This window comes from Ursus americanus, chromosome 15 (assembly GCF_024610735.1).
Source record: "Ursus americanus isolate L20-20 chromosome 15, mUrsAme1.1.p, whole genome shotgun sequence".
Taxonomy (NCBI): domain Eukaryota; kingdom Metazoa; phylum Chordata; class Mammalia; order Carnivora; family Ursidae; genus Ursus; species Ursus americanus.
The window spans coordinates 14,157,549-14,177,168 of NC_142141.1; positions in this window are offsets into that span (position 1 = coordinate 14,157,549).

Here is a 19,620-nt window from a genome sequence, read left to right on the forward strand (position 1 = left end):
ATATTCTAGGTGCAAGTCCCTTATCATATATATGATTTGTAAAAATGTTCTCCTGTTCCATGAATTCTCTTTTCCCCTGCTTATTGGTGTTTTTTGAAGCAAAACTGTCTTAATTTTGATAATGTCTATTTATCTGTTTGTTTTTGTTGCTGCTGGTACATAATTTGGGATCATGAAGATTTATTTATATGTTTTCTTCTAAGGTTTTATAGTTTTTTATAGCTTCTAAGATTGTATGGCTTTTTTATAGCTCTCATACTTAGGTCTTTGATTACATTTTGTGTTGATTTTTTTTATGTGATATGAGTTGAATGCCTCTAATGATTGAGATTCTTCCTCAGGTCAGTGAGTGCTCTTCAAAATGTGTCTATGGCCCAGTAACATCAGGATGACGTGGAAGCTTGCTGGAAATGCAAATACAGTACTCAGGTTTATATTCTAGACCTGTTTAGTCTGAGTCTCTGGGGGTATAGCCTAAGAATTTGCATTTTTGGGTTCTTAGGTGATTCTTATACACTCTGAAGTTTGAGAGGTACTGCCTTAGAGAGTTGCAAATAATGTTGCTACCCACTGCTACTAATTGACTCTAGCCCTATCAAGAGAAGGTATCACTTTAGAAGAAATTGGTAGCCCTCCTTTTATTTTAAAATGACAGATAGCAATTTTCAGCATTCAGCATCTCACACTGTTTCAAATCAGAACTTAGAGATCACTTTGTCCCAAAATTGCATTTTACACAGGAGAGTGCTAATATCCAGAGAATGCACAGTTGATCCTGGGACCATGTGGGGGTTAGGGGTTCTGGCCTCTCATGTAGTGAAAAATCCATCTATAACTTGGCTCCCAAATTTAACTACTAATGGCATACTGTTGACTGGAAGCCTTATCAATAAAATAAACAGTTGTTTAATGCATATTTTGTACGTTATATGTATTATAAACTGTATTCTTACCATAAAGTAAGCTAGAAAAAGGGAAATGTCATTAAGAAAATCTAAGGAAGAGAAAATACATTTAAAGAAGTTCTGCATAAAGTGGACCTGTGCAGTTCAAACCTTTATTGTTTAAGGATCAACTATGTTTTCATATGGCTCAAATTTATATTCAAGTAAAACCTTTCTGTAGACTAGCAAAGGCCTGTGGACTGTTATTTTGTAGCCTCTGATTTATAAAACACATACACACATACACACACACCAGGTATTAAAATTTTCCTTTCAAATATATTAGAACATAAACAAAGAAAAAATAATCTTTCTTGGTGAAATGCCTATTCTGAGAAAAAAATTATTTTATTAACTGTCTTTAATCTGACAACTGCTAACATATGGAAATAAGATATATACAGTTCTAGGTTTATCATAGCTCAGCACTATATTCTGTAATATGTTTAGCTACTTATCTCAACATTTCTGGTATATTTCTAGTTAGCATGCATCAGAGCACTAAATCAATCTCAAGAAAGGTAATTTCAGAGTATGTGATTTTGGTTGCATCCTTATGAAGGATAAATATAGTTGAAATATCAAACTAATTCATGAATTATAGGATACATGGCATTCTTTGAATAGGAGATTAAAAAAATTCTATGCTTTAAAGACATGTATCATTTGGTAACTCGCAAAATAATTCTGTGAGACTAGATGGCTTTGAATAACCCCGTTTTTCTCTATGTCCACCACTTGCAAACACCCACATACTCACATGCATTCTAAAAGTGAGCCATGCAAACCACCTGCTCGCCTATATATCTGGAATACATACTTTCCTGGTCTATTATGTAATTCTACAAAAAGACTAAATTATCAGGTCTCTGTTTGCAAGTGTGTTTGGTCTTACAGCTGGGGCTTTTGGACATAAAGATTGTTAAAATTGCAGGTTAAGCAAAAAGCTCTGTGTAGATTGGTATTCATGTCATGTCTGTTGGGGAAATTTCAACTTTTCTCTACTTTTTAAGAGAGAAATGCAAATCGTTGCTTCACAGATGGAAAGATTCAGTCTTACGTGAGAATGGCTTCTCCATTGCCAAAGATGAATAGCATTGTATAGTTGTTCCTACTGGGCATAGATTTAATCTTGAGATTGTAGTTTGTACGGTTTACATTTATGATATAAGTAGTTGTGGCTCTCCATGGAGATGAGATGTGTTTGAGAACCTGAACTCTGTAACCACATAGATCTAGGTTCAAGTACTGGCTCTGCTAGCTCTGTAACTCGGGGCGATTAACAGTTCTTTCTAAGCCATCCTTACTCCCTTTATAAACCTGAAGTAATGTGGATACCTAACTCATAAGATTATTTTGGGGACAAACTGAAATTATTCAAATACAGGGTCTAGTATTTTATAGTATAGTATTTTAGAGTTTTCATTCCATGTTTTACTAGGAAAAACAAGAAGATTATTTGAAGTAATGGAAGTAAAGAATTCTGGGAATTTTTGTTATATAAACTCTATTTTCCCTTAACATACATAACTCTATAGAGACACAACTTAAAATCATGACGCTGAAGAGAAATTGGATATATCACTGTATTTTATGTTGCTTTGTTATTAGTTTTATAGGAAATCTATTTTGTACAGATCTTAAATCCCAAGTTAACCAGTTTGTTACAACATCTTATTACAAGGCTCAATTTGTTTACAGGATGGAGAATATCAACATAAAAATTTCTACCTAGAGAAATATGAGAAAAATGTGAATGCATGTAGAATGACATGAATATCTGTCAGCGTTTTTGCTGAAAATCATGAATTTATGTATCCAAATAAGTCAATTAAACCCTTAAGCCCATATTGTCACTTCAAAGTTAATCATAAAGCTCTAAAAATGATGAACTAATATTATATATAGCTGATGAATTACTGACCTCTACCTCTGAAACTAATAATGCATTATATGTTAATTAATTGAGTTTAAATTAAAAAATAAAATAAAATAATAGAGGCTTTATTTTAATCAGTATACTAGATTGTGAAGCTCCGAAGGCCCTGGGCTGTGTCTTACTAGTTGTTTTGTTTTTATTTGTAACAACTGGCACAGGTCTGATGGATACGAGACACTTAATAAATATTGGTGAATGAATGCTGGACATCACAACATAGATAGGTCTCCGTAATACTTTGAAACCCACTGCAGAGCAGGACCTACTTTAAACTTTTCACGAATATTTTTCATTAAAGACTTTTGTAAAATGTGGGGAAAAAAAAGATAATGACCTAAGAGTACCAAGTACTAAATGAAATCTTTGGAGAATATACTCATCCCTTCTAATGACTGTATTTTGCTTTTATAATGACAAGTGATGTGGAGTTAATAGTTTTTTATTTGAACCAAATTGAAGATCCCTCTAAGCTTCATTTCTTTAAGTCTCCTTCCAAGTACCCATAGAATTTGTCATTCCCAGGGCATCATTGACTTCCTACCTCTCAACTGATTTATATTTTTCAATGCCTAACCTGTAGAGAGTGGCATTAGCTAGGCAGTTAAGACATATTTTTGTCTCTTCTTTCCTTTCTGGATCCTACTGAGAGAAACATCCAGAAACCCCATGAGAATAGGAGCAAGAGAAACTCTTTATTATGGTTTCGCTGATGACTGCTGTTTTTAGAATGCCAGTTCCCGTGGGCAAAACACAAAATGAAAATTGTATTTAAAAAATAGTGTCCCATGTGATGTCTGGAAAAGTTTGGAAATCTACTTGGGTCCCATGGGAAATTAAAGAGCAGGAAAAATTGGACCAAAGAGATTAAGACAATTTTTAGATTACACACACTTTCTGGGAAAGGATTCAAACCAATTCAAATAAGCGGCACAGAGGAGAACAAGGGAGGATTCAAGGACGACTGGGTAAAACTAAATTGCAGGGTTAGGTTAATTGGTATGGCTGGGAAGGCTTCCTATCAGGTTTAAGCAGTGAGCGTGTCTAAATAATGCTGAGAAAATTGAGTTAGAGAGTGTACACACAACACTTAGGAACTATGATGATTGCATTTCTGCTTAAACCAGAGATCTAGCTAACGGAAATCATTTTCCTATTTATTCGCATGTGCAGGAGAGAAAGGACATCTAGAATTAAATCTGAAGGCAAGCTCATGAGCCTGAGTTGGAAGTCTGCAACTCTGATTCAATGATGCTGGGTGCAAATCTTTTTAAATCTACTTTCACTTACTTAGCTTCTCACTTATGACAAGTAAAATTTAAACAGTGAAAGTACATCAGCTCAACTGTAGGAGGCTGGGGATGCAAACATAATCAGTTTTCTAAAATTTTGTATGTAATGGTGATGGCAGTCGAAGTTGATTTTATAAATTTTTGTTTAGTTTTTCATTTTTCTCTTTTTTACGGGGTACATATTCACCAAATTAAAGGTTTAAGACTGACATTTTTTACCTTTAAAAATTGGATGAGTTTACTTGGAAAAGAAAATACTGAGATATTTTCATAGAGTCATTTTAATACTATTAAAAAAAAAGAGAAAGATAGAAAAAGTTGACGTTTTAGATAATGTAAACCTAGCATCAACATTCTATTCCATGCCCCTCACCTACACATACAATTACTTTTCCTGAATATCTGGCACCATTATAAGTAGTCAATACCATCCCTTAAACCTAATAGTTTATCAGTCAGGGTGCTTGCGCTTTTAGGCTCTTAATAGCAAGCAGCTGAAACCATCTCTAGCCATTCTTAGAAAACGATAAATTTAACAAACAGCTTTTTAGAATTCACAGTGTAATGTAAAGGCTGGAGAATCAAACTTGTAAGGTGTGCATGTGGGCAGGAGGGGTAGAAAGAAAGGAAGTATATAACGTATTGAATGAGGCAGGTGCTCTTATTCTACCTCAAAATCAAGTGAGGAGATTGTGATCGGTTCATTACTTGCATATGGCTACCAGCAAAGTGGGCAGAATAAGAATTAAAGATTTTATAACCTTCCTCTGTCCGGCCTCCTATAGAGAGACATGATGTAAGGTGTTCCACTGATTATATTTGCAATGGGGAGTTCCCCTCAAGGAGAAAGGACATTGCACATGGGGCACAAGAACGCACTCATAAACACACAAACACACACATTCGCTCACATACATACACACACATCCTGAAAATGTATACACTATAGTTAGTGCTCAGAAACGACTTAGTTGTTTATTTATTGCAATCAAGATTGGTAAGACTAAATGAATCTAATTTAGCAAAACAGTCATCTGGAATGACTTGCTAATAAATGTTTGTTACAGCTAGTTACATATACAGAATGAGTTCTGGAATCTGTTTTCTACAAATTTTAAATTGACACAAAATAAATAGTGTTTCTGGTAAAAGCTTCTTTTGAAAAGACTGGGGAGGAATCAAAACCTACAAAGGTGACATGCTTTAAAGAACTTGTTAACTGTATCTAATAATAAACCAGGTGTAAGACAAGAGAATCATGCCAGTTAGACCCACCATCCAGATTCAGAACTAGGATAGAGAATAAAAAGATATATTCTGGACAACTTAACATTTACTATTCTAGCCAATATCTAAAATAAAATGGAAGTAGTATCAATGAGCAATAATTACTGGTGTGTGACTTTTATGTTCTTTCTCTTTTTCATTTAATTTCTATTGGCATTCATTTATAAGAGACGTCTGTCTCTAATTTTACCCATCATTCAAAGTTTTGGATAAGTGACCACAATTAGATATTTGGGCTCTCTTTTGTTCCATGTGATCTGCAGCAAAAGAAGAAAGGAGTGAGAAATTGAAGAATAAAAAAAAAAATGCATGGTGCAGTCAAATGAATGATTTAAACTAGGTATAATGTTTAACCCTTAACCTTTTATTGTTGTTTCTGTGTTCTTGTTTGAAACTACTTTCAAGGCTTGCCTAAGAACATACAGCATTTAATTTTAATCTTCTAAATGAAAAACTCCGTATTTCATTAAATGAAAAACTATGCATGATTTTCATCTGAATATTGTGACTATGTGACTATGAATTTATTTTACCGGAACGCAATATAAAATCATTACACTTATTTCTTATGCAAATGTATCAAAATTGACAATTTTTGTTTCCTTATAATTCATCGAACACTTAGTCATGTAAATAGAAAAAAAAGTGACTTGATATCAAAACAAAAGCAAAGTAAGAATTAAATTGGCAATTTCCAAATGCATAGCTAAATTCTTTCAAATTAAAGTCCGTGCATGAGTGGCAGAAACACATCAGGGGCAAAGCTGTATTCTGCTCTTTCAGAACCTGAGCCATGGATCGTGGTAAATCAGGTTCCCTGTGAAGTGCCATTAACTCCTTCCAAGTCTCCCTTAGCACGGTTGATGTTGTTTGTACAACCCATTGTTGTTGGTTGAGAACAACCAAAGCAGACTTTGGCTGAGAAAACAGAAGTAGATTTTATTAAAAGGATATTGGGAATTTATAGAATTATTGGGGTGCTGGTAGACAAGACTGAAAGCTCTATAGCTAGAAACCACATCTAAAACTAAATCATATAGTTAGGTTGTTAATAGAATTGGCAATTTTCCTGGGATTTATTATTTGCAGAAACTGTTACCATTGCTATAAAAAGAGAGATCCTCACCACTTCTGCTGCTCCAATCACTGGCTCTGATGTGCTTAACTGGCTGAATCTAGGTCATATGTGTATGTCATAGCACTGACTCCTAGGGAAATGAGTATCCAGCGTTTTCTAGCTTTTATGGTGGGAGATATCCACAAGGTGAGAAACTCCCAAAACATGGGAAAGAAGTTCAGTGTTCTAAAAACTGGAATAGAAATTCCTCTGCAGGAAATTCAGAGGAGGACACAAAGTAGACTATAACCAAAGATACAATACTTTAAAACATGCTTCAAAAGAACATCAAGACTTTCCCATGACCAAAATATCTGAAAGGTATATATTAAACTCAGATTTGGAAGAAGGTTCCTATTAAGCTTTTATCAGCATTAATCTTAAGTAAAATTTAAGTTCTTTCCCCTAGGTGGCAGAACAGAATGTAGTAAAATTACATAGTAAAGTAAAGCATGGAGGAATGTGGTGGTGAAAATTGTACAGATTGCTCACTCTCCAGATTAATATCCCCTGATTTTGCAATCAAATATTAATCTAAGCTGTTGAGCATTTTTATCATGAATAAGTGGTGAATTTTGTCAAATACTTTTTGTGGTATATCATATTTATTGATTTATGTATTTTTAACCATCCTTGCATCCCAGGAATACATCTCACTTAGTCATGGTGTATGATCTTTTCAATGTCCTGTTGGATTTGGTTTGTTAGTATTTTGTTGTGGATTTAACATTTATGTTCATTAAGGGTATTGGCCTATAATTTCCTTTTCTTTTAGTGTCTGGCTTTAGTTTCAAGGTAATACTGGCCTTATAAAATTAGTTTGGAAATGTTCTGTCTTCTTGAATTTTTTGGAAGAGTTTGAGATGAATTGTCATTAATTCTTTAAATGTTTTGCAGAATTCATCAGTGAAGCCGTCTAGTCCTGGGTTAAATTTCTTTGTTAGGAAGTCTTTGATTACTGACTCAGTCTCTTTATTGTTATTGGTCTGTTTAGATTTTCTGTTTCTTCATGATTCAGTATTGGTAGGTTGTATGGTTCCAGGAATTTATCCATTTCTTCCAAGTTATCTAATACATGTATTGATATATAATTTCAGTTACTTTTTTGTGATCCTTTGCCTTACTGTGGCATCAGTTGTAATGTTTCCTTTTCCATTTCTGATTTTATTTGCATTTTCTCTCTTTTTCCTTCTTATTTAGTCTACTTAAACACTTGCCAATTTTGCTTATCATTTAAAAAACCAACTCTTCCTTTTACTGATCTTTACTATTACTCTTCTAGGTATAGAAAGAATGCACTTAAATAAAATAAAGACAAACATGACAAGCCCACAGCTAGCGTTATACTCACCAGTGAAAAACTGAAAATTTTTCTTCTAAGATCAGGAACAAGGCAAGGACGCCCATTCTTGCCACTTCTATCCAACATAGTACTGGAAGTCCTACCCAGAGTAATTAGGCAAGAAAGTAAAATAATAGGCGTTCAAGTCAGAAAGGAAGAAATAAAATTATCTCTGTAGATGGTAGATTTTATATATAGAAAACCCTAAGTGTCACCCAAAATCTTAGAATTAATAAATAAATGTAATAAAGTTACAGAATGCAAAATTAACATACATAACATAAACATAACATACGAAATCATGTATGATTCTATATATTACCAAGGAACTATCAAAAAAGGAAATGAAGAAAGCAATCTTTTTTTTTTTTTTAAAGATTTTATTTATTTATGTGACAGAGAGACAGCCAGTGAGAGAGGGAACACAGCAGGGGGAGTGGAAGAGGAAGAAGCAGGCTCACAGCAGAGGAGCCTGATGTGGGACTCGATCCTGGCACGCCGGGATCACGCCCTGAGCCGAAGGCAGACGCTTTAACGACTGCGCTACCCAGGCGCCCTGAAGAAAGCAATCTTATTTATGATAGCATCTAAAAGAAAAAATATACCTAGGAGTAAACTTAACCAAGAAAGTAAAAGTCTTGTACACTGAAAGCTACAAAACATTAATAAAAGAAAGAAGACACAAATAAATGGAAAGACATCCCATATTCATGGATTGGAAGACTTAATACTGTTAAAATATCCATATTACCTAAGGGAGGGGGGTTAGATGGCAGGAGGACTCTAGGCTTGCCTTGACCCTTGACCCTACATAACTATTGAATCATTCTGAATATCCAAGAAATTGACCTGAGAGGACTGATGGAACAAACTTCACAACTAGAGGGAGAGAAGAGGCCACAGTGAGGAAGGTAGGAAGTACAGAGCATGGTTTGGGGGAGAAACATATCACGGATGCTACAGAGGAGAGGGAGCCCTGGTTACAGAGAAAGAAAAGACTGGAACACACAGGGATACACACTAGGAGGACACTGCCCCAAAGCCATTGGCTGGGATAATGAGAGGGGCTGTGAGTTTTTTCAACCAGTCAGGCTCAAAGACTGGAGTTTTAGAGGTCTATGGCTTGACTGAGATAGAGCCCTGAGGGCCCTGCCCTATTCCTGAAGAGAAGGCACACAAGCAATCCCAAGGCAGACTATTTGATCTGAGGATCACCTACGGTGCATGGAGAGAGACTGTTTACTCTTCTTGGGGTGCATCTGTGAGAGTCGACACTTGCAGCCTCCTCTCAGAACACAACAGAGATGGTAGACCCATTTTCCCTCACTGCCTCTCAGGACACACACAGAGAAATCTGCTGAGGGTGGCTAAATTGGATACTGGCTATTTAGCCTACTTTGCTTCAAATCTTATGCCCCTGAGCTCTGGCACGACTGCCCCTCTCAGTGAAAACTTCATCCGTCCCAATGTGGGGAGATCCTCCTCCAGAAGACCAGCACAGGTCCCCACCACACCAGATCCCTGCAGTTTGGAGTTTTAAAAGTCAGCAGGCTTAGCTGGGATAGGGCCTGGAGGACACTTCGCCACTCCAGGCAGGCAAGCAATGCAGAGACAGCATGAAAACAACAATCTGAAAAACACCTGGGTCTCATGAGAGGAAATTATTCCCTCTTCTGGGAGTGTTCTCCTGAGTGCAGCAAGCACTGAGTCCCTTCTATGGAGACAAAGTAGCTGGCTGGAGCCATTTTCCGCCCCTGCCCCTCAACATAAACCAACTTCAGAAACAGCACAGCACCAAAACTGGCTGCCTAACTTGCTTATACCAAGTTCCACTGCCCTGTGCTCTGCTGGTACTGCTTTTCTCAGGCAATTGTGCCTAAGGACCAATGCAACAGGCTTCTTCCCCAGAAACCCAGCTGAAATCTCTACACACTCCACATCTACTGACCACAGAGTTCTTCAAGGCTTCACTTCTTGTGGAAATAGTATTAGGTCTCTTTTAATAAGTAGAGCAGAGCACACTAGTTAAAACTCACCATACTCTGGCCAAGATCCAAACACTGCCCACTGCATGCAAGAACCTCTGCAGACAACTGACCTGAGGGATAGAGTAGCATAACACAGCAGCAGAGTATATGTAGCACACACCAGAGACACTCCCTGACGTGCCAGACCTTGGACACTATATGACCTCTTTTTCATGAAGCTGTTACTCTCAGGAACTGGAAACACAGTAGGCTTTTATAACACAGAGAAGACGACAGAGACCTAGACAAAATGCAAGATGAAAGAATTCATCCCAAAAGAAAGAACAAGAAAAGGTCACAGCCAAGGATCTATTTGACACAGATATAAGTTATATGGCTGATGGAAAATTTAAAGCAACAATCATAAGGATACTAGTTGGGCTTGAGAAAAGCATAGAAGATGCCAGGGAGTCCCTTACTGCAGAAATAAAAAAACTAAAAACTAATCAGGCCAAAATGAAAAATGTAGTAATTGAGACTCAAATCTAACTGGATGTAATGGTCACAAGGATGAAAGAAGCAGAGGAACAAATATATGATAAAGAAGATAAAATAGGATAAAAAGGAAGAAAACAGACATCCAAGTCCAGGAGGCACAGAAAACTCCTATTAAAGTCAACAAAAGCAGGCCAACACCAAGACATACTATAGTGAAATTCGCAAAATATAGAGATAAAGAAAATATCCTAAAAGAAACAAGAAAAAAGAAGTCCCAAATATACAAGGGAAAACAAATAAGTTTAGCAGCAGATCTCCACAGAAATGTGGCAGACCAGAATACAGTGGCATGATATATTCATTGTGCTGAATGGGAAAAATATGCAACCAAGAACAGTTTATCCAGCAAGACTATCATTCAGAATAGAAGGAGAGATAAAGAGTTCCTGGACAAAAACTAAATGAGTTTGTGACCACTAAACCAGCCTTGCAAGAAACAGTAAAAGGGATTCTTTGAGTGGGAAAGAAAGACCAAAAGAAACAAAGACTAGAAAGGAATAGAGAAAGTCTCCAGAAACAATGACAAAACAAGTAATAAGATGGCACTAAATTCATATCTATCAATAATTACTCTGAATGTAAATGGACTCAATGCTCCAATCAAAAGACAGAGTGTCGGAATGGACAAAAAAGCAAGACGCATCTATATGCTACATACAAGAGACTCATTTTAGACCTAATGACACGTGCAGATGGAAAGTGAAGAGATACGGAAATATTTACTATGCAAATGGATGTCAAAAGAAAACCAGAGTAGCAATACTTGCATCATAAATTTTAACCAGATTTTAAGCCAAGGACTGTAATAAGAGATGAAGAAGAGCACCACATCATAATAAAGGTGTCTATCAAACAAGAATATCTAACAATTGTAAATATTTATGCCCGCAACTTGGGGAGCACCTCAATACATAAAACGATTAGTAACAAATATGGAGGAACTCATTCATAATAATATAATAATAGTAGGGAACTTTAACATCCCACTTACATCAATGGACAGATCATCTAAGCAGAAAATCAATAGGGAAACAATGGCTTTGAATTGTTACATTTCAGATATATTCAGATATATTCAGAACATTTCATCCTAATGAAGCAGAATACACACACTTTCCAAGTGCACTTGGAACATTCTCCAAAATAGATCACACACTAGGTCACAAATCAGACCTCAACAAATATGAAAATATTGAGACCATATCATGCATATTTTCTGACCACAAGACTATGAAACTGGAAGTCAACCACAAGAAAAAATTTGTAAAGACCACAAATACATGGAGGCTAAAGAACATCCTACTAAAGAATGAATGGGTCAACCAGGAAATCAAAGAAGAAATTAAAAAATACACAAAACAAATGAAAATGAGAACATGATGGTGCAAAACCTTTGGGATGCAGAAATGGGGGTCATAAGAGGGAAGTATACAGCAATACAGGCCTACATCAAGAAGCAAGAAAAATCTCAAATACACAACCTCAACTCCTAAAGGAGCTAGAAAAAAGAACAACAAATGAAGCCTAAAGCCAGCAGAAGAAGGGAAATAATAAACATTAAAGCAGAAATAAATGATATAGAAACAAATAAATAAAAACCCCAGTAGGACAGATCAATGGAACCAGCAGCTGATTCCTTGAAAAAGTTAATAAAATTGATAAACCCCTAGCTAGACATATCACAAAGAAAAGAGAAAGGACCCAAATAAATAAATAACTAATGAGAGAGGAGAAATCACAACCAACACCACAGAAATATAAACAATTATATGCCAACAAATTGGGCAATCTGGAGGAAATGGACAAATTCCTAGAAACATAAACTACCAAAACTGAAGCAGGAAGAAATATAAAACTTGAACAGATCTATAACCAGCATTGAAATTGAATCCGTAATCAAAACACTTCAATAAACAAAAGTCCAGGGCCAGATGGCTTCCAAGTGGAAATCTACCAACACTTGAAGAGTTAATATGTATTCTCAAACTATTCTAAAAAAATAGGAATGGAAGGAAAACTTACAAACTCATTCTATTAATGAGGCCAGTGTTGTACCTGATTCCAAAACCAGACAAAGACTTCACTAAAAAAGAGAACTACAGGCCAATATCCCTGATGAACATGGATGCAGAAATTCTCAACAAAATACTAGCAAATCAAATCCAACAGTACATTAAAAGAATCATTCACCACATCAAGTGAGATTTATTCCTGGGTTGCATAGGTGTTTCAATACTCACAAGTTAATCAATGTAACACACCACATTAATAAAGGAAAGGAAAATAACCATATGCTCATCTCAACAGATGTAGAAAAAGCATTTGACAAAGTACAACATCCATTCATAATAAAAACCCTCAACAAAGTAGGGATAGAGGGAACATAAGAACATCATAAAGTCCATATACAAAAAACCTACAGCTAATATCATCCTCCATGGGGAGAAAAGTGGAGAGCTTTTCCTTTAAGGTCAGAAACATGACAGGGATGTTTACCCTCACCACTCTTATTTAACATAGTACTATAAGTCCTTGCCTCAGCAATCAGACAACAAAAAGAAATAAAAGGCATCCAATTTGGCAAAGAAGAAGTCAAACTTTCAGTATTCATAGATGACATGATAATCTATGTAGAAAATCTGAAAAATTCCACCAAAAAATTTCTAGAACTGATTCGTAAATTCAGTCAAGTAGCAGGATACAAAATCAATGTACAGAAATCTGTTACATTTCTATATACCAATAATGAAGTGGCAGGAGGAGAAATCAAGGAATCAATTTCATTTATAATTGCACCAAGAACTATACGATACTTAGGAATAAACCTAACCAAAGAGATAAAAGATCTATATTATGAAAATTATAAACCACTGATGAAAGAACTTGAAGATGACACAAAGAAATGGAAAAACATTCTATGCTCACAGATCAAAAGAGAAAATATTGCCAAAATGTCTATACTATGCAATGTAACCTATGATTAAATGCAATTCCTATCAAAATACCACCAATATTTTTCACAGAGCTAGAACAAACAGTCCTAAAATTTGTATGGGACCACAAAAGACCCTGAATAGCCAAAGCTATCTTGAAAAAGAAAAGAAAAGCTGGAGGCATCACAATTCCAGACTTCAAGTTATACAACAAAGCTGAAGTGATCAAGATAGTATGGTACTGGCACAAAAACAGACACCTAGATCACTGGAACAGAATAGAAAACCCAGAAATGGGGCCACAACTGTATGGACAGCTAATGTTCAGCAAAGTAGGAAAGAATATCCAATGGGAAAAAGTCTCTTTAACAAATGGTATTATGAAAACTGGACAGCAACATGCAAAAGAATAAAAGTGGACCACTTTCTTACATCACACAGAAAAATCAGTTTGAAATGGATGAAAGACCTAAACTGAGACAGGAAACCATCAAAACCATAGAGGAGGACACAGGCAGCAACTTCTTTGACACTGGCTGTAGCGGCTTCTCACTAGCTATGTCTCCCAAGGCAAGGGAAAAAAAAGCAAAAATAAACTATTGAGACTTCATCAAAATAAAATCTGCACGGTGAAGGAAACAATCAACAAAAATAAAGGCAGCCTACAGAATGGGAGAAGATATTTGTAAGTGACATATCTGATAAAGGGTTAGTATTCAAAATATACAAAAAACCAATAAAACTCAACACCTAAAAAACAAATAATCCAGTTAAAAAATGAGCAGAAGTCATAAATAGAATTTTTTCTGAAGAAGACATACAGATGGCCAACAGACACGTAAAAAGATGCTCTACATCATTCATCATCAGGGAAATACAAATCAAAACTACAATGAGATATCACCTCACATCTGTCAGAATAGCTAATATTAACAACACAGCAAACAACAGGTGTTGGTGAGGATGCATAGAAAGGGGAAACTTCTCGTACTATTGGTGGGAATGCAAACTGGTGGAACTACTCTGGAAAACAGTGTGGGAATTCCTCAAAAAGTTAAAAATTTAACTGCCCTACACTTCAACAATTGCACTACTAGGTATTTACCCAAAGGATACAAAAATATTGATTCGAAGTGATACATGCACCCTGATGTTTATAGCAGCATTATCTACAATAGCCAAATTATGAAAAGATACCAAATGCCCATGACTGATGAATGGATAAAGAAGAAGTGGTACATATATGCAAATCCTGCCATTTGCAACACCATGGATGGAGCTAGAGACTATTATGCTAAGTGAAATAAGTCAGTCAGAGAAAGAGAAATACCGTATAATTTCACTTATATGTAGAATTTAAGAAACATAACAGATGAACACATTGGAGAAAAAAAAAAAAGAGTCAAACCAGGAAACAGACTCTTCACTATAGAGAACAAACTGAGGGTTACTGGAGTGGAGGTAAGCATGTGGGATGGTTTAAATAGGTAATGATTATCAAGGAAGGCACTTACTGTGATGAGGATTGGGTGTTGTATGTAAGTGATGAATTGTTAAATTCTACACCTGAAACTAATATTACACTGTGCGTTAACTAACTGGAATTTAAATAAAAACCTGAAAAAATGTTTATATTACCTAAAGTGATCTACAGAATCAAGGCTATCCCTAAAAAAATCCCAATGGATTTTTTTGGTTTTTTTTTTGAGAGAGAGAGTGCACACAAGGTTGGATGTAGGGGCAGAGGGAGAGGGAGAGAGAGAATCTTAAGCAGGCTCCATGCACAGGTAGTGTAGAGATGGACACAGGGCTTAATCTCACGACCCTGAGTTCATGACCTTAGCCAAAATCAAGAGTAAGTTGCTTAACCAACTGAGACATCCAGATGCTCCCCCACAATGGAATTAAAAAAAAATTCCTAAAATTCATGTGGAACTAGAAAAGATCCAAAATAGCCAAGTGATCTTAAGAAAAAGATCACAGCTGGAGGCATCACACTACCTACTTTCAAAATATGTTACAAAGCTCCAGTAATCAAAATAGTATGGTATAAGACAAATAAACCAATAGAACACAGTAGATTGCTCGAAATAAACCTAACTATGTATGGGCAACTGATCTTTGACAAAGGTACTGTGAATACATAACCAGGAAAAAATAGTCTCTTCAACAAATGGTTCTGGTCTTTATACAAAAGAATGAAACTGGATCTCTGTATTACACCATACACAAAAATCAACTTAAAATGGTTTAGAGACTTACTCATAAGATCAGGAACTGTAAAACTAGAAGAAAACACAGGGGAAAGCGTGTTAACATTGGTCTTAGCAGTGATTTCTTGGAGATGACAAAAAAACACAGGCAACAAAAGCAAAAATAGACAAGTAGGATTATACGAAACTAAAGAGCTGCTCACAGAAAAGTAAACAACTGAGTGAAAAGGCCTCCTGTAGAATGCAAGGAAAACTTGAGAAGCATTCATCCAAGAACAAAATAAAGGGTTACTATCCAAGGTGTTTAAGTAGCTCCTACAACTCAGTGTCCAAAAAAAAAAAAGAAAGAAAGAAAGAAAGAAGAAGAAGAGGAGGAGGAGGAGGAAGAAGAAAAGGAGGAGAAAGAAAACAATCCCAGCCCAATTAGAAATGGGCAAAAGCTCCGATTAGACATGTCTTCAATGAAGGCATATAAATAACTATTAGGTATAAGAAAAGGTGTTCAACATCAGTACTCATCAGGGAAATGCAAATCAAAGCCATGAGATATCACCTCAGAACTTTTAGGATGACCATTATAAAAAATACAAAAGGTAAGAAGTGTTGGAGAAAATATGGAGAAATTGGAACCCTTGTACAGTTTTGGTGGTAATGTAAAATGTTATAGCCACTACAGAAAACAGTATGGGGATTCCGCAACAAATTAAAAATAGAATTACCATATGATCCAGCAATCCTACTTCTGGGTACATATCCAAAACAATTGAAATCAGGTTGTTAAAGAGTTATCTATACTTCCATGTTCATTGCAGCATTATTCACAGTAGCTAAGATATAGAAACAACCCAAATGCCCACAGATGGATAAATGGAGAAAGAAAGTGTGATATACTCCTCTGTTGGGATATTATTTAGCTTTAAAAAAGAAGTATATCTTGTGTTTGCAACAACGTGGGTGAACCTGGAGGACATTATGCTAAGTGAAGTAAGCCAGTCACAGAGGGACAAATACTGCAGGATTCCTCTTATATGAAGAATCTAAAATAACAAAACTCCTAGAAACAAAATTGTGGGATGATGGAATGGTGGTTGTCAGGGGCTGGTGGGGAAGGGGATGGGGGTGTGGGGGTTTGTTTGCTCTATTGTTATAAAGTTTCATTTATTCAAAATGAATAAATTCCAGAGATCTGCTATATAACATAGTGCCTATAGTTAACAATATGGTATTGTGTACTTAAAAAATTTGCTAAGAGGGTACGTCTCATGTTAAGCATTCTTATCAAAACAAACACAAAACAAAACACTAAACAACAGTAACCACAGGGTGACACAAGAAAACTTTTGGAGGTGATGGATATGTTTATTACCTTAATTGTCATGATGGTATCATGAGTATATTCATATGTCCAAATTTATCAAATTGCATACATTTAACATGTGTTGTTTTTGTATGTGAATTATGCTTCAATAAAGCTGTAAAAAAATACTAATCTAGGTACTTTGCTGAAGAAATTTGGCTGCTTACCCACTGACTTTAATATAAGGAGATTATCTGGTTGGCCCATGTAATTACACAAGTCCTTAAAAACAGAAAAGGAAGGCAGATGAGGAATGAAGTTTTAGGGGAAGTTAGACAGACTCAAAGCATGAAGACTAAATGTGATGTTGGCTTAGAAGATAGAAGGAGTTACAAGTGAAAGAATGTGGATCTCAACTGTGAGAAGTTAAGAAAGACTCCTGGCCAACACCACTGAGGAAACGGGGACCTTGGTCCTATAAGCACAAGGAAATAAATTTGGCCAACCACCTGAATAAGCTTGGAAGCATATTCTTCCCCAGTGTCCAAAAGATAATGCAGTCCGGCTTACACTTTGACTTGGTCTGGTGAAACCTGGAGCAGAAACCCAGCTGATATTGGGAATGCCCAGACTTCTGAATTATACAGCTATGATAGAATAAATCTGTGTTGCTTAAAGCCACCAAGCATATGGTAATTTGTTTGGGTACCAATAGAAAACTAATACAAGACTATAAGAAAAGACTGGAATATGGAGTCAAAGCTGATCTTCTTGCACAAAGTCTTGGGTGTGGGCACCGAGGGGTAAGAAACAGAATGTAGAGAAAAGGAGAGGGCTGTGAAAAGAGATTTGAAGGCTCCTAGAGACACATTTGATCTTCCTTTGTGTTGTCCTTTCTGCTTTTAAATGGTTTTCATTCTCAATATGCCTCTCCTGGTAGAGTAATATCTACAATCATTTACAGATCAAAAGATTCTTATTTTTATATCTGTAAGGAGGACCAATAAAAGTTGAGGACAGTTTAGAATTTCTACTGACTGGTACAGTAGATGAAATATGCTGCACTGATCCATAAGCCTCAAAATAGGTCAGTATTATTTTTTTTAGAATTTTTCTCTGAATAAATACATAGACATAAGTATAAAAGTAAGCCAGTAGCATATACTCACTATATAGAAAGAAATCCCTCATTTCTCAAACACTGAATTAAATTTTTTTAACAATGCCAGCATTTGTTTTTGTTTATCCTTCTATGATTACAAATATTTGAGAAAGTTTGGTTTAGAAACAACAGCTAAATACTAACAGATGGGCTAAGCTGTTTCCAAATAGACATCTGGAAAAAAAAATATTACCTGTGATAAGAAGGTATAGATTTCTGAGCCAATGAATATAACATGTTGAAAGTTTATTGTCCATTTTAATGTAAGAACAAATTGAAAATTTTGGAATGTTTGGAAATGATTACATTAGTGTACCAGTAGACAATTTGGAGCTAGGGGGGGAGGGTCAAGATATACCAGCTTGATTCCCATGTATTCCTATATCTAGAGGTAGGATTTGGGCACAACATTGTATTTTCATTTATATCATCTTTTGACCCACCATCACCAGAGCTTGCAAGTCAAGGGCTCCAAAACACTCTAAAAGCTAGTCATTTGAAACTGAGAAACCAAGAACAGTATATATTAGAGATAAAACAAACAAATGAAAACAAACATAGTCCTCTAAACAACCTTGGATTTTGGGTTGCAATAATTGAAAGCACACTTAAAATAATTTAAAAATTAAAAGGACTTTATTGTCTCCCACAATTTCAAATTCTAGGAGTAAATGTGTCCTTCGAGTTGGTTTGTATCATAGACTCTAGGATGTCATCAAAGTTGAGTTGTCAGCCACATCTTAATGCTGTTTCTGTCATGATAGAAAAATGAATATAGCAGTCTTAGTTGTAAAAAAAAAAAAAAAAAAAACACATCACATTATCCCCAAGGAGAGACAGAATGGTTTCTGTCTGGTAGCTTTTTTCAAAAGAGCAAAGAAAGAAATGTCTCCATCTTCTCAGGAAGCACCTCATCTTGCTGCTTTGGCTTCAGCTGAGTTACATGCACATTTCTTGCCCTATCCCAGTTACAGGAAATTGTCACATGTGGACTGGTTTAGGCTTATGTTAGTTGAACGAATAGAATCCAGAAATGGGGCATTGAGTTCATCTCCACATCCACATGGCGCTTACACAATGGATATTGGAGTAACCACTTCAATTCACATTATAATCTTCATCTGGAAATCTAAGACTCCTTCCTTTACTCCTAAAATAAGATTAGCTTCTATAATATTTTGTACATCTCTCATAACAGCTATTCTACTTTATGGACTTGTCTATTGTATTTTCTATTTCTTCTACTGAATTTTTCCCCCAAATTTTATTGTGAAAATTTTCAAACACAGAAGAATGGAAAGAATTGCAGATTTATCATCTATATTCATTGAACACCTAGACTTTGACATGATTAACATGTTGCTATATTTGCATTTTCATATCCATCTATCTATTCATTCCTCAATCTATCCATTATTCCCGTTCTGCTGGATTTTAATATCCTTGAAGGAAAGAGAGCTTCTATCTTATTCAGTATCATATTCTCTTCATGCTAGCACAATATCTAAAATATAGAAAGATCTCACTAAAGATTGCGGAAGAAAAAATGGGGGAAGGAAGGCGGGAAGAAAA